Genomic DNA, 12,531 nt, shown 5'->3' on the forward strand with positions numbered 1-12,531 from the left:
TTATATAGTACTTCTAGTTTGGCTTTTATGAAATCCTTTTTCACCAGGTTGTCAGACAGCAGCACAGCTGCAGTGACGTATGCAGAAGAACATCACAACTGAAGAGCAACTCAGGAGCAACTATTTCCATTGCCTTCAGATTTCCCAAAACTGTTGTTTTGTTGGCTTTGGTACACTCTCATTCAGAACTATAGGATTCAAATTTAATTATTTAATATTAACATTTCCCGAGGCCCCTAAAGTCAAAGAGGGTGTAGAGCATCCTGTCTGAACAGTGATTGCTATTTCCTCTGAATGCAAGCTAACTAGAAAACATTGTTTTTTTTTTTCCTACAGAGATGTTTCAGATTCTGTTTTTCTTCCCATGCCCTCAGAGCAGTATTTTCAATTTAATGTTGCTATTACTTCTCAGTATTAATGTTAGCATCAGGTTAGGGATAATGACATTAAAGGAATAAAAAAAAAAAGAGGAACTGGAAGCTTACTTTAAGAGAGAAAACCACAGAGAATCACAAAATTGGGAGGGATTGGAAGGGACTTCTGTAGATCCCACAGCCTTGGATAAAACATGTTCCCTACAGCAAGTTACACAGGAATGAGTCCAGACAGATCTTGAATATCTCCAGAGAAGGAGACCACCACCTCTCTGGGCATTCTGTTCCAGTGCTCCGTCACTCTGACAGGGAAGTTCTTCCTCATGTTAGTATGGAACTTCCTGTGTTCCAGTCTGTGCCCGCTGCCCCTTGTCCTGTTGTTGGGCACCACTGAGAGGAACCTGGCCCTATTCACTTAACTTTCACCCTTTAGATATTTAGCATTGCTAAGATCTCCTTCATAGTCTTCTCCAGTCTGAACATCCCCAGGTCTCTCAGCCTGTCCCTGCGCAGGAGATGCTCCAGGCCCCTCACCATCTTTGTGGCCCTCTGCTGGACTCTCATAGAAGTTCTCTGTCTTTCTTGGGCTCCACAGTTCAGAACTGAACACGGTATTCCGTAAGTGGTCTCACCAGGGCAGAGCAGAGGGGGAGGATCATCTCCCTTGTCTTGCTGGCCACGCTCTTTGTAATGCACTCCAGGTTACCATTGCATTCTTGACCACCAGGGCACACTGCTGGCTCATGGCCAACCTGCTGGCCATCAGGACACCCAGGTCCTGCTCCTCAGAGCTCCTCTCCAGCAGGTTGTTTCTTAACCTGTACTGGTGCACATATTATTCCTTCTCAGGTAGGAGATAGGATGCTACACTTGCCTTTGTAGAACCTCATCAGGTTTTTCTTCACCCAGCTCTCCAGCCTGTCCAGCTCTTGTTGAATGGCAGGCAGCACAGCCATCTGGTGTGTCAGTTACCTGGCTTTGTATCATCAGCAAACTTGCTGAGGGTGGACTCTATCCCTCCATCCAGACTGTTGATGAAGATGTTCAAGATCAGATCCAGCACTGCCCCTGGGGAATACCACTACTTACTACTTACTGGGCAACACCTCCAACCAGGCTCTGAGCTGCTGATCACAACCCTCTGAGTTCTGCCAGTTCTCAGTCCACGCTTCCAAAGCCTACCTATGAGGATGTTATGGGAGATGATGTCAAAAGCCTTGCTGAAGTCAAGGTATGTAACAGCCACTGATCTCCCTGCATTTACCCAGCCAATCACGTCATCTTAGAAGGCTACCAGGTTGATCAAGCATGATTTCCCCTCGGTGAACTCACACTGACTATTCCTGATAACCCTCTTCTCTTTCAATTGCTTGGAGATGGCATCCAGAACAAGTTGTTCCCTCACCTTTCCAGGGATGGAGATGAGGCTGACTGGCCTGCAGTTACCTGGATCCTCCATCTTGCCCTTTTTGAAGACTGGACTGAATTTGTTATCCTCCAGTCTTCAGGCACCTATTTCATTTTCTGTGCACTTAACATAGATGATAGCAATTTGGCAGTCACTTTCACCAGCTCCCTCAGCACATGTGGGTGCATCCCATCAGGGCCCATTGGTTTGCCTAGTTGATTTCTCACCAGATCCTCCTTGACCCAGAGGCAGTCCTCCTTTCCAGATTCTCTCTTACCTCCAGGCTCTGGGATTCCAAACCTAGCAGTAAAGACTGAAGCAAAGGAGGTGTTCAGTAACTCCAAGATCTCTAATTTGGGTTTACATACAGCCCAAGAGGATACCTAAAGCCCTTTGCATTTATTTAAGCCAGGACTGAATTTACACTGAGAACTGCAGAAACCTAAAGGAAACCATCGGGAAAAAAAAGTCAGTACTAAGACTGTCAGGTTGCTGGCAACAGGTCAGTTCCTCCACTTTGATCAACCCTTGTGCCAGTGCAAATGGAGGATGGCATGGGGTGAGAAAAATGGGCTCACGTAGGTGAGATCTTTGATATAAATGAAATTACACTTGGGGCTTTAAAAAATAAAAAAATGTAAAAGTCTCCCAGTTCTACCCGAAGTGATTACTAGTAATTCTTCTGGTTGGAAATGTATTGTTCCTAATCCTGATTTCTGGGTAGAAAGCATGTGGTTTTGAAGGCCTTGCTTCTACAAGTCCCATGGAATTTCTTATTGGTGAGGAGGAAGAAGAGGTACAGTGTGTGTGTGTGTGTGTGCGCGCGTGTGCACCTCTGTGTGTCTTACACAACCACTTTGCATCTTTGTGCTTTGCTTAGTCTGGGAAATAAATAAGTACATGGAAAGGAAAACAACATGCCATGAAACTGTTGGTTTCAAATGTTTGTTACTGACTAAAATGCAGACATTCAGTGTTTTTATTACTTAAAAAACACGGCTCATGCAACAGTACTGCAAGAAATTAAGTGTGTTTTCTCTCTCATAGGGATCTGTGGCCATGGGTGCTCTCTCTGTAGAGGGCTGTGCATCAGACAGCAGCTCTTTGTAGGAAGATGCCTTCGCTACTCAAGTCTTTCAGTGCAAATGTCTTGTTTTCTTACCGAGCATGCTGGATACTGGTTGTTTTTTTCCACAAGGAAGATGAGCACTTGAAGGTAGCTCTTGAAGTGTTTAGTAGACATCAGTGCTGTCAACTTCTGCCTTATTATTATTCCTTCTTGGTCTATTTTCCTTCACCTTTGAATTCTAAATGGGATTTTTAGCTATTTTTGTGTGTTTTCAAGAATAAAAGATAGGAATATCTTGCTTTTTTTCTTTATTCATTATGTTAAAACCTATAACTACATTAAGCAGGTGCTTATATCAGAGATTAGTACTTACAAAATCTATTTAAGCTGAAAGCAATATTTTATTCAGGTAATGCTCTGCTTATTGTTTGTAGCTAAGCTTAATCTTCACATGAAGGGGAAAAAAATCTATTTTACGTCTATTTGAATGTCATTGATTTTAAAAGCTTTGTTTCAGTATCTTACATCCTACATGATATGTGCAATGCTTACAATTTTTATAGAGCTCCTTAATTTGTTCTAGTAATACATTGGTGTCATACAGTATTATTTACAACCTTTGTAATCATGTTAATATAATTGCATGAGGACATCTTATTGCAGTAGTATCATAGAATTATGGAATGGTTTGGGTTGGAAGAAACTCTTACAGATCATCCAAACCCCTTGCCATGAGCAGGGACATTCAGGCTGTTCAAAGTCCTGTCCAAACCTACTTTGAACATTTCTGATGATGAGACATTCACAACCTCTTTGGGCAACTTGTTCCAGTATCTCAGCACCCTCATAACAAAATAATAATATTAATAAAAAGATAATTCCTTATGTCCTATCTAACACCTCTTACTATCACAAACTGCAGAACTGTCATTGCTGTGTTTGACATTTGACAAGGGTTATACCATTTGGGTTTCAGATTGTCTGGTCCTGGACTACCTCATTGGTCATGCATACTTGAAGAGAGCAATTAATGCTGACAGGAGGAGTCCAGATTTCTTCAATTTCCCTGTTGTTTTGTTTTTTAACTTCTGCTTTTTTTACTTTTCCTCCCACCTTTTCTGTTTCTTATCTCTTGTAACTGTTTCCTTTCCACTTTCTTTCCTCCCATCTTTCCTAGGAAGGATATTGCAGTCTCAGTAAGCAGGCTCCTGCTTCTCCTTAAGAGGAATAAAGACTGAATAAGACTGTTTCTCAAAGACTAAAACCAGGGTAAGTACATAGGATACTTTCTAGCCTCTTGCTGCTGGGAAGCTCAGTGACATCTTGACCTGAGTATTTTCTGTGAACTTGCGCAGTCTGTCCTTGTGCTCCCGTAAACTTAATCTATGTCATTTTCTTCTTTCCTAATATGTTTTTGAATCAATTTTGGTAATAAATAATTAATAGAAACAGACTTTTCAATGTATTTTAAAAAGACTGCCAATCACTGGGTCAGTAATGTCATTCTACCTGCCATCTGTAGGTACTGTTCAGAAAATGACAAATGATCATCAAGTCTTGTCAACACCAAATAGCAGTCTTTGCTGAATTTGGAGGTAATCTGCAATCCCAGCGTGTAACAGTAAAGGAGAAATAAGTTGGTGTTATCCATTTGCTTGAAATGAGCAGAAAAACTGCATTGGTAATGCACTACTTGTAAAAACCCAACCATTAATTTCAATAAGAGATGTTTCCATCTTTTGTCTTTGTAACTGAGATAGTTGGCTTTCTTTGGCTAATTTTATCATTGCGCAGGTAAGCTGGGTTGGATCTCTGGAGTTTGGCACAGTCACACAGAGCAGGGAGCCCAGGAGCACATCCCATTGGGTTTTGAAGCTCCCTGATGGTGTGTCCACGACCTCTCTATGTGACCTATTCCAGTGTTCAACTATCCTTGCATAAACAAGTGTTCTTTTATGTTTGGCCAGTTTCTCTTGTATTTTAATGTGCCTCTCGTCCTACCACTGGATACCCCTGAGAAGAGTGGCACACGTTTACTTACTGCCCTCTGTCAGTGATAGGTGGGATTCCTGAAGGCCAGTTGTACCAGGCAAGACTGAGGTGAAGGAGGCACTGAGTAGCTTGGACTTTTCTGTGTCTCATGTCACCAGGTCCCCTCTTCTTTTCAGAACAGCCCCGTGTTTTCCCCAGATCTCTTTTTGCTGTTGATGGACCTGTTGAAGCTCATTGTCTTGTATTTCACATCCCTCCACAGATTCAACTCCAGATGGGCCTCTGTTTAAATGTAACAGGTAATTTAATATAGATTTAGCTAATTCTAAAGCCTATTACAAATTAGTCTGGCTCTAGTACGGGTTTCAAGACTGAGTTTTACAGATATTACTTTTGACTTGAAGAACTAGGAGTTTAAAAAAAGTAAAATTGCAACTCCCAACATGGCACAATTATTGCTTTGTACCTCAGTTAACCGAAATGTAAGAAATATATTTTGTGGATTCTTTTCCAATGAAGCAAAGCAGTATAGCTGACAAAGCACTTAAACATGTAATGACAGATATCCCATGTATTGTTCAAATTGGCTTTTACTGTTTAATAATTTGCCCTTAAAGGAATGCGTAATACTTTTGGAGGAGTCAAAATATCATCATCGCTCAGCTGGGGCTTCTGTGACAAGGCGGCATTTTATTCGAACTAGCTGGTAATAAATGTAAATTGTGGTGATCATAATAAATATTTAATTGATTTCTGAGTAGTCAGCAAAAAAGATCTGGCATAGATGGTTCACTGCTCTAAAAGCACTACTTTAAATAATTCCTTTGCTTCATAAATGCCTCTAACGCATACTACAGTGCTGTAAATTACTATTGACCACATTATAGATCCCAAGTTTGTGTGTTTCATTTAGAATACATTGAATGGTGACCTAAGCTCAAGAACTCATCATGTTTTCCTTCTGTGCGTGGCTGTGTCTTCATTTTGATGTGCTGACTGCATACTTTTCCCCCATTGAGTCACTGGCTTTTATCACAAAACAATCTATAATCGTAAAGTTGCTTTTGAAAACTTTCCTTTAAAATACATAATCTACTCCCAAATGCAAATTAACTACGATAAATTGGGCCTGCATCCAAAAAAATCCCACTCAATTAAAAATTTAAGCAACTGCTCAAACATTGTACCATATGGAAGTACCTCTAAGTATGAATTCAAAATTAACCCTGAATGGGCTTAACATGATAAACTGAGAAAGCAGATTGTGTTTGTTGGACAAATTTGTGAGCACCCAGCAGCAGAGTAACACTTGGATTTACTGACTGATTCATCGCCATCTTTTACAGTGGTGGTGAGGAAGATGAGAGTGGGGAATGTGGTTCTCTGTCCTTGATCTGAAGGCATAGAGGTGTTCTCATCTATGCATGTGTTTTACTGGCAACTTGTAGCTTTTTCGTACATGCATGATTAAATTTTTATCACATACGTGTGAAATGAGACAGAAATGACCTTTTACTACAATTACCATGGTGATGGTCCTCGTTTCATTATCAGTAATCTATTTAATAATACTAAATTAACCAGAAAGGAACACCTGGAGAGAACATGGTATAACATGTAAAAGTAAGAGAATGTGAAACTTTGAAAAGAATTAAAGTCCAATCATTAACATAGACATCTCTTTCAAAAGATCTTTGCAATTCCACTGTCCCACACAACCAGGATGTTTTACATGTAGAAAACCAAGGAGTTATGTCTCACATTCTCAATATTTGACTTTCATGCAGTGTATGAAGAGGAAAAGAAATTGTGCCATTTCTTTTATTTTTGATGCATGCATATACTTATATGTATTTCTATACATTGTGCAACATTCCCATTAGCAATAATAATCTAATGTCACTTGGTTTTCTGCTTTTGCTTTTATTATACAGAACATAGAATAGTGTTATGGTGCTGTATGAGCTACCAAGCCAGATCTGCAATATTCGTTAAGACGGAAATTCCATAAAGCAGCTGAGAATTAAACACATCTACTTTTGAGATGCCATGAATGTGTTCATGTGTTGTATGAGCTTAAGGGCACTGGTTTTCATAGATGAAAGGAAAGGAGGTTATAGTCGGCAGCAGCAATATCAAGAACCTGCATTTATTTATTGAGTTATAATAAATGAGAGTAGCGGCCCATTCTCATTGTTTGACAGAAGATGCACCAATAAGTATTTAAAGATTCTGCTTTAATAGCACCAGGAATTTCTTTATAACAGGAATAAAAGCTCCACTGTCACCTATGAAATCTCATTTCATGCTATTTAATATTTGTCAGATTGCTCAGAAATCAAAAACCAAAAGAAGGATCAGTTGACTAGTAAACACTTAGGTCTTCCATTTGTTTCTATCAGTAATTTTGCATCTGTGCTTTTTTTTTTTTTTTCTTCACCTGAAATTGTTTCCACTCCAAGATCTTGCTCTTTTCCAGAGTAGCACACTCGCTTATATTTACACAACACAAATGTTTTGTCCAAGCTAACACGTTTCTATCATTTGCAGATCTGGAACCAAAGAGTTGATCTCAACAAGTAAGTGAATCTGATAGAACTTTTCCAAATTCAACATCTGTCAAACTTAATTTAGATACATTTAGTGTGAGGGTATGGGGGTTTTTTTGCTTGGTAAAGTCTTGAAATGTTGTCTCTCTACCTGAGTTCAGAGCCCAGGTGGAGCAGTCTGACTGTGTTCTGGGGAAGCTGAGCCACCGTGGAGGTTCATGACCCTGTTTGCTTGCAGCAAGCCAGGCTTCCAGCCCAGCAGACTGTGGTTAATGTTTGCAGATTTAGAGGATTCTGCTGTTGACTGCTCGGTTAAACACGTGACGTAAAATATCCTCGCTTCCGAGCAAAAGTTTGTTTTGGACCAGGATGTATTTGGCAATTATTAATTTTATCAAACACTGTATCAAAATAGTGTATTAATGGTGAAGATTATTGTTGTTATCAGCTGTTTTCTTCTCCTTCAAACTATATCTACTTCTCAGTACTGTCTAGAGTCCCTGACCTGAAGTTGGAGAGGTGTTACTTGAGTCATCACATGGCTGTGAATTAAAATTAGGCAGGGAGTTTTTATGGACATAATAACTGAAGTCTAGTCTATTTCCATCAAGTTATATCAGTCCTTGAAGGGTGATAGCTTTGACCTGAAAGCTGTTTTCTTAAGGATAGTGACATCCTTCATTACGTATCCTTAACAGTCTTACATTCTTGATCAAAGCGTGCAAAGGCCCACGGAAATTCTCTCAAACCTTTGTTTCATTTAGTGCAAGTGCCACGGGCATCACAATCACTTAAACATTCTTTCTAAATGTCTGTCAGATTGCATTTCGTATTGGTCTGACCGAACTTCCCCACATCTGAAAGGTCATGTCAGGCTTCATTCACTGTAAGTCAGCATAGCCTCTGCTGACAGCCTGCGGATATCTGTGGATCTCGTGAAGGTAGCTACATGCCTTGGTTTATTGTTGCTGGACTTTGACCGATAAGATTAAGCCTTGCCTCGTTTTCAGCCTGCAGAGGCAGTTCTTAAGCCAATCAACTCAAACATTGTTTTTCTCTAATGCTGTCTCCCTCATGTTTCAGTGTAGCACTGTAATATTTGTGATTTCTGTAAGGCTTACTGGTTTTTCCTTATTTAAAAACAATACAGTCTCTGACTACTGGTATAGATCTTGTTAATGCCCCTAATTATCGCTTCCCATTTGGAGCTATTCTTGATTTGCTTTTCCTTTTGGAAGTGGTCTCTTTATAAACACCTTTTATATAATGGGGAAGTCTTGTAATTTTTTTGAAAAAATCTAATCTCATTTCTCATTATCACTTCATCTGAATCTGGAACTCATCTTGAATTCAAGTAGTTCCTTATCCCATCTTAGTGTTCAAGATATTACTTTTACAATTGGAATCTGACATTCCCTTTTGAAACGGCACTTATAACTGTAGGTGGTATTCAACCACCATGAAAGGCAGCTGGCTCTTTACGTGCAGTGATTACCCCTTGGGAATAAAGAGTTCTCTCTACTCCTGCTCAGATGCAGCAATATACTGGGAACACATAACTGGACTCTTGCATCAGACCAGCTTTGACAGTTTTATGCAGTTCACTTATATTTGGCTACTGTACAAGGAAAAGAAACTGGATGCTTTAATGCAAACTTTACTATCATAAAAATATCACTGCTGAATTGCTGCAGTATTTCATTCGAACAGCATCGTTTGAAACTGCATGTAGAAGGTGATGGGCAATTGAACATAGAAAGAAAGGTAGAGACAGATCTTGTTTGAGTCTGGATGATATGTATGTAAAAGTTTGCTGGCAGCTACATCCATAAACAAATGCTTTGGCAAGAGCTGCTGTCATTGGTTCAAAGGAAAGAAAAGAATTCTGAAAGTCTCACTACAACTTCCTGAAAGGAGGCTGTGTGAGGTGGGGTCGGCCTCTGCTCCCAGGAACGGCCATAGGACGAGAGGGGATGGCTGTAAGCTGTGCCAGGGGAGGTCCAGGTTGGCCATTAGGAACAATTCCTTCTCCAGAAGTGATTCTGCACTGACACAGCTGCCCAGGGAGTGCTGGGGTCACCTGGAGGTGTCCCAGAGCCGTGGGGATGTGGCACTGCGGGACGTGGGCAGTGGGCACAGTGGGATGGGATGGGGTTGGACTTGGTGATCTTGGAGGTCTTTTCCAACTTTAGTGATTCTATAATTGAGTAAAGTCAGTTGTACTAACAAAAATACTTCGATATTGGCATTATTGTGCTTATATTGGAGAAACAGTGGAGAATTAGTATAAAAGAGCCCTGAGAATAAGATTCACTGGTGTTTCTAAATCAGAACTTTTTTTTTAGTGTGGATTTAAACCGATTCTTCATGAGATAACTACTGCTAAGTTTGCTGTCTTCTGGGTTTTTGTTTCTGTCTGTTCATGATTTGTCTTCTGCTGGCCTTGAAATCTAGTTTTTGAAATTATTTCTATCAAATCATCTTATCTTGGTGTTATAACATTATTATGATTTGTTATTTTCAGCTTGGCAGTCCTGCTTAAGAGCATATATCATTTGCATTCAGTTAAGCTATTATTTGCACCAAGTTCAAGTGCAGCAGCTTTTCTATTTTCCCTGGAACACTGTTCACATTTTAAACACGTAACCATTCTAGATCACCTATTCCATAGCTTGTGTAACTCTACAAAAATCAAATTTGCTCTAGGCAGTAAACCAGCCTAAAGCTGAAATACTGATTGTGACCCTTTGGAAAGATGTAAAGAGTTTATCAGAAAAAGCGTTGCGTCCTTTTGGCAATGTCACAATTAATTATCCTCATCCCATTGTATATCTAGCATGTATATCACTATCAGTTGGCCAGGGCAAGCAGAAATATGTTGTTATTCTGTATTTCAAATACAAACTATTTTATATGTAGGTAGGTGTTGTTATTAAAGAGGGGGTGGAATTGTGAAGACTTACCACAAAACTCTACTAAGGTCATACATTTCTTAGCCCACCAATAATCTAAAATTTTTATACCTTAACTGTTACGTTTCATACCTTCTGATGCTGCCTTAAGATGTGTTTAATAATAATAATAAAAAAACAAACAGAAGAAAACACAATATATCTACAGTAAGTTATAATACATCTACAGTAACTTATAGCTGATATTGTGATTGTTTAATGTGAACTTTACCTGCTGCATCTAGATATATGGCTTAGTGTTGGGGGAGTGATACAGAGTCGTTCTGTCAGCTCTACTTAAACTAACCTCATTACTCCTGATTTTTCCCTGAGGCTATTTCTACCCCATTTTGTACAACTAGAGCAACGTGAAGAGACCAAAGTTTTGCTACGAGTTGAGTTGAAGGCATGGACTACTGATTTTACCTCTTCTTTTGGTGTCTAAATAGCTGGCTTTCCATGTCAGAAGAAACATCTGGTTATTAAAGCCTGAGAAGGTATGCTCTAGGTGTTTTTTTCATGTTTTTAATTCTGTCGTGATTAAACAGTATTTTCATTGTAACGTTGTTATTTAATTTTTAGATTGAAGCTAAATACAGGAAATGGATTAACGTGGTGTTTCTGTTTACCATGCTTTTTATTATCCAGAAAAAAATGTTTTTAAATGTCGTTTAAGTGACTTCCAAAGAACGAAATTGTTTAATACACACTTGATTTCAGATTGATGTTAAACTGATCATAATATCTTGTTTGTTTCCCCACATGTAAAGCAGCAGCAAAACACGTTCTCTCTAAAATCCACACAAACCTCTAGCAGAATGTTAGCAATGAAAAGCTTATGGAGAACAGTCTGCAGTAATACCATTCATAGATAAGAACCTTCTTAGACTTCCTATTTCAAATAACATTAAGATGCAACTGGATTTAAGTGTAAAATGAGGTAATATTTCTAAGACTCGCTGGTAGATTACATGCAGAAGCAGATATTTGATGAGCACTCTTTACATACACCACAGCGATAGCTTAACACTTGAAAATGAACACGTTTAGTATTATCTTCACAAATCACATCTTTGGGGTATTGATTTGGATACTAAAAATGAACAGATCTGAAACAAATGACCACTTGCAGTCCTGCATTCTGGCCCAACTCTAGCTGCATTTGATGCATTTCCATTTCCACTCGGTTACTAGTTTAGGAACCTGGGCAGATTTATCACTCTTGGAAGTACATTTCAGCTTCTTGCCTCATCAGCAGCAAGATAGGAGACATTGACATATGCTATTTTAAATAACAGCTGCTTATTGCTGTTCAAATTTTTCCCAATAATGGCGATACATTTTACTGAAATAATGATGCTATTGTTATCTCATAATTTTAGAAATTTTATTCAAAAGTGCAGTTATCAACCACTGTGTGAGTGAACACTGTAAGAAGCTGCTTTTAAGACTTGGGACTCAAACATGAGCTTCCCCCTTGTTCTACCCATTTCAGATGCTCTGCATTCACTGGTTACCTATGTGTGGGTGCATGGCTACTAGGAGGATGGACAGAATATGAGTGATGTTCGTGGCACAACTGCTTTCTATGGCCTTTTTTCCACTTGGAAAAGTTCCCCTTTGGCAAGCTCTTCAAGCGTTCCTACAGGCAAATACAGACCTCACTGCTTGCCAAAGGATGCCCATCTCTGGGAAAGCCATGATTCATTCACTGCCTGACCCTTACTTTGTGCTCCACTACACCAACGTGAGTGAGGCCTGTTCTTTCCCACCCAACTTGGCTGATCTCATTAACATCAACTCAGGGGACAATTAAACCATGTTGAGGTCCTGCTGGCCTCCAAAGCATTGCTTTGGGTAGGTTCTGATACCACCACAGCCTGCTTTCAGCCTCCTGACAGCCTACCCAGGCAGGCCTTTACTGCCCATCTCCAAAGATCCCTCCACGCAGTGAGTGCATGGAGCACTGCCATCCAAGAACTGAGTGGATGCAGTCTGACTGTTAGTAAACATGAGCAGCCACAAAGTATTTAAGATAACTTTACAAATTTATCAGCAAACAGATCATATCCACGTTGATAACAATGATGTGACACAGTTTGTGAATGTGATGGAGGGAGTAAACCTCTGTCCTGATGAATTACACAGGGAGATGCATTACCTTGTTTTGAAGCATTATTTCTCTGTG

At 39.7% G+C, this 12,531-nt stretch overlaps 1 long non-coding RNA gene across 4 annotated transcripts in view; it reads left to right on the forward strand.

Moving 5' to 3' along the window:
- The window catches only part of LOC149918829 (uncharacterized), a 39,065-nt gene that overhangs the window by 18,962 nt on the left and 7,572 nt on the right, over positions 1-12,531 (forward strand). For 3 of the 4 annotated variants that reach the window (XR_016463833.1, XR_016463835.1, XR_016463836.1), the window contains 5 exons: positions 2,830-2,998; positions 4,029-4,120; positions 5,106-5,142; positions 7,394-7,422; positions 10,677-10,840. This is a non-coding gene — a long non-coding RNA (uncharacterized LOC149918829). Of the gene's footprint in view, positions 1-2,829; positions 2,999-4,028; positions 4,121-5,019; positions 5,143-7,393; positions 7,423-10,676; positions 10,841-12,531 lie in introns of all 4 variants that reach the window. The other variant, XR_016463834.1, reaches the window with a different exon arrangement.

Source organism: Phasianus colchicus, chromosome 2 (assembly GCF_987193195.1).
Source record: "Phasianus colchicus chromosome 2, bPhaCol1.hap1.1, whole genome shotgun sequence".
NCBI lineage: Eukaryota > Metazoa > Chordata > Aves > Galliformes > Phasianidae > Phasianus > Phasianus colchicus.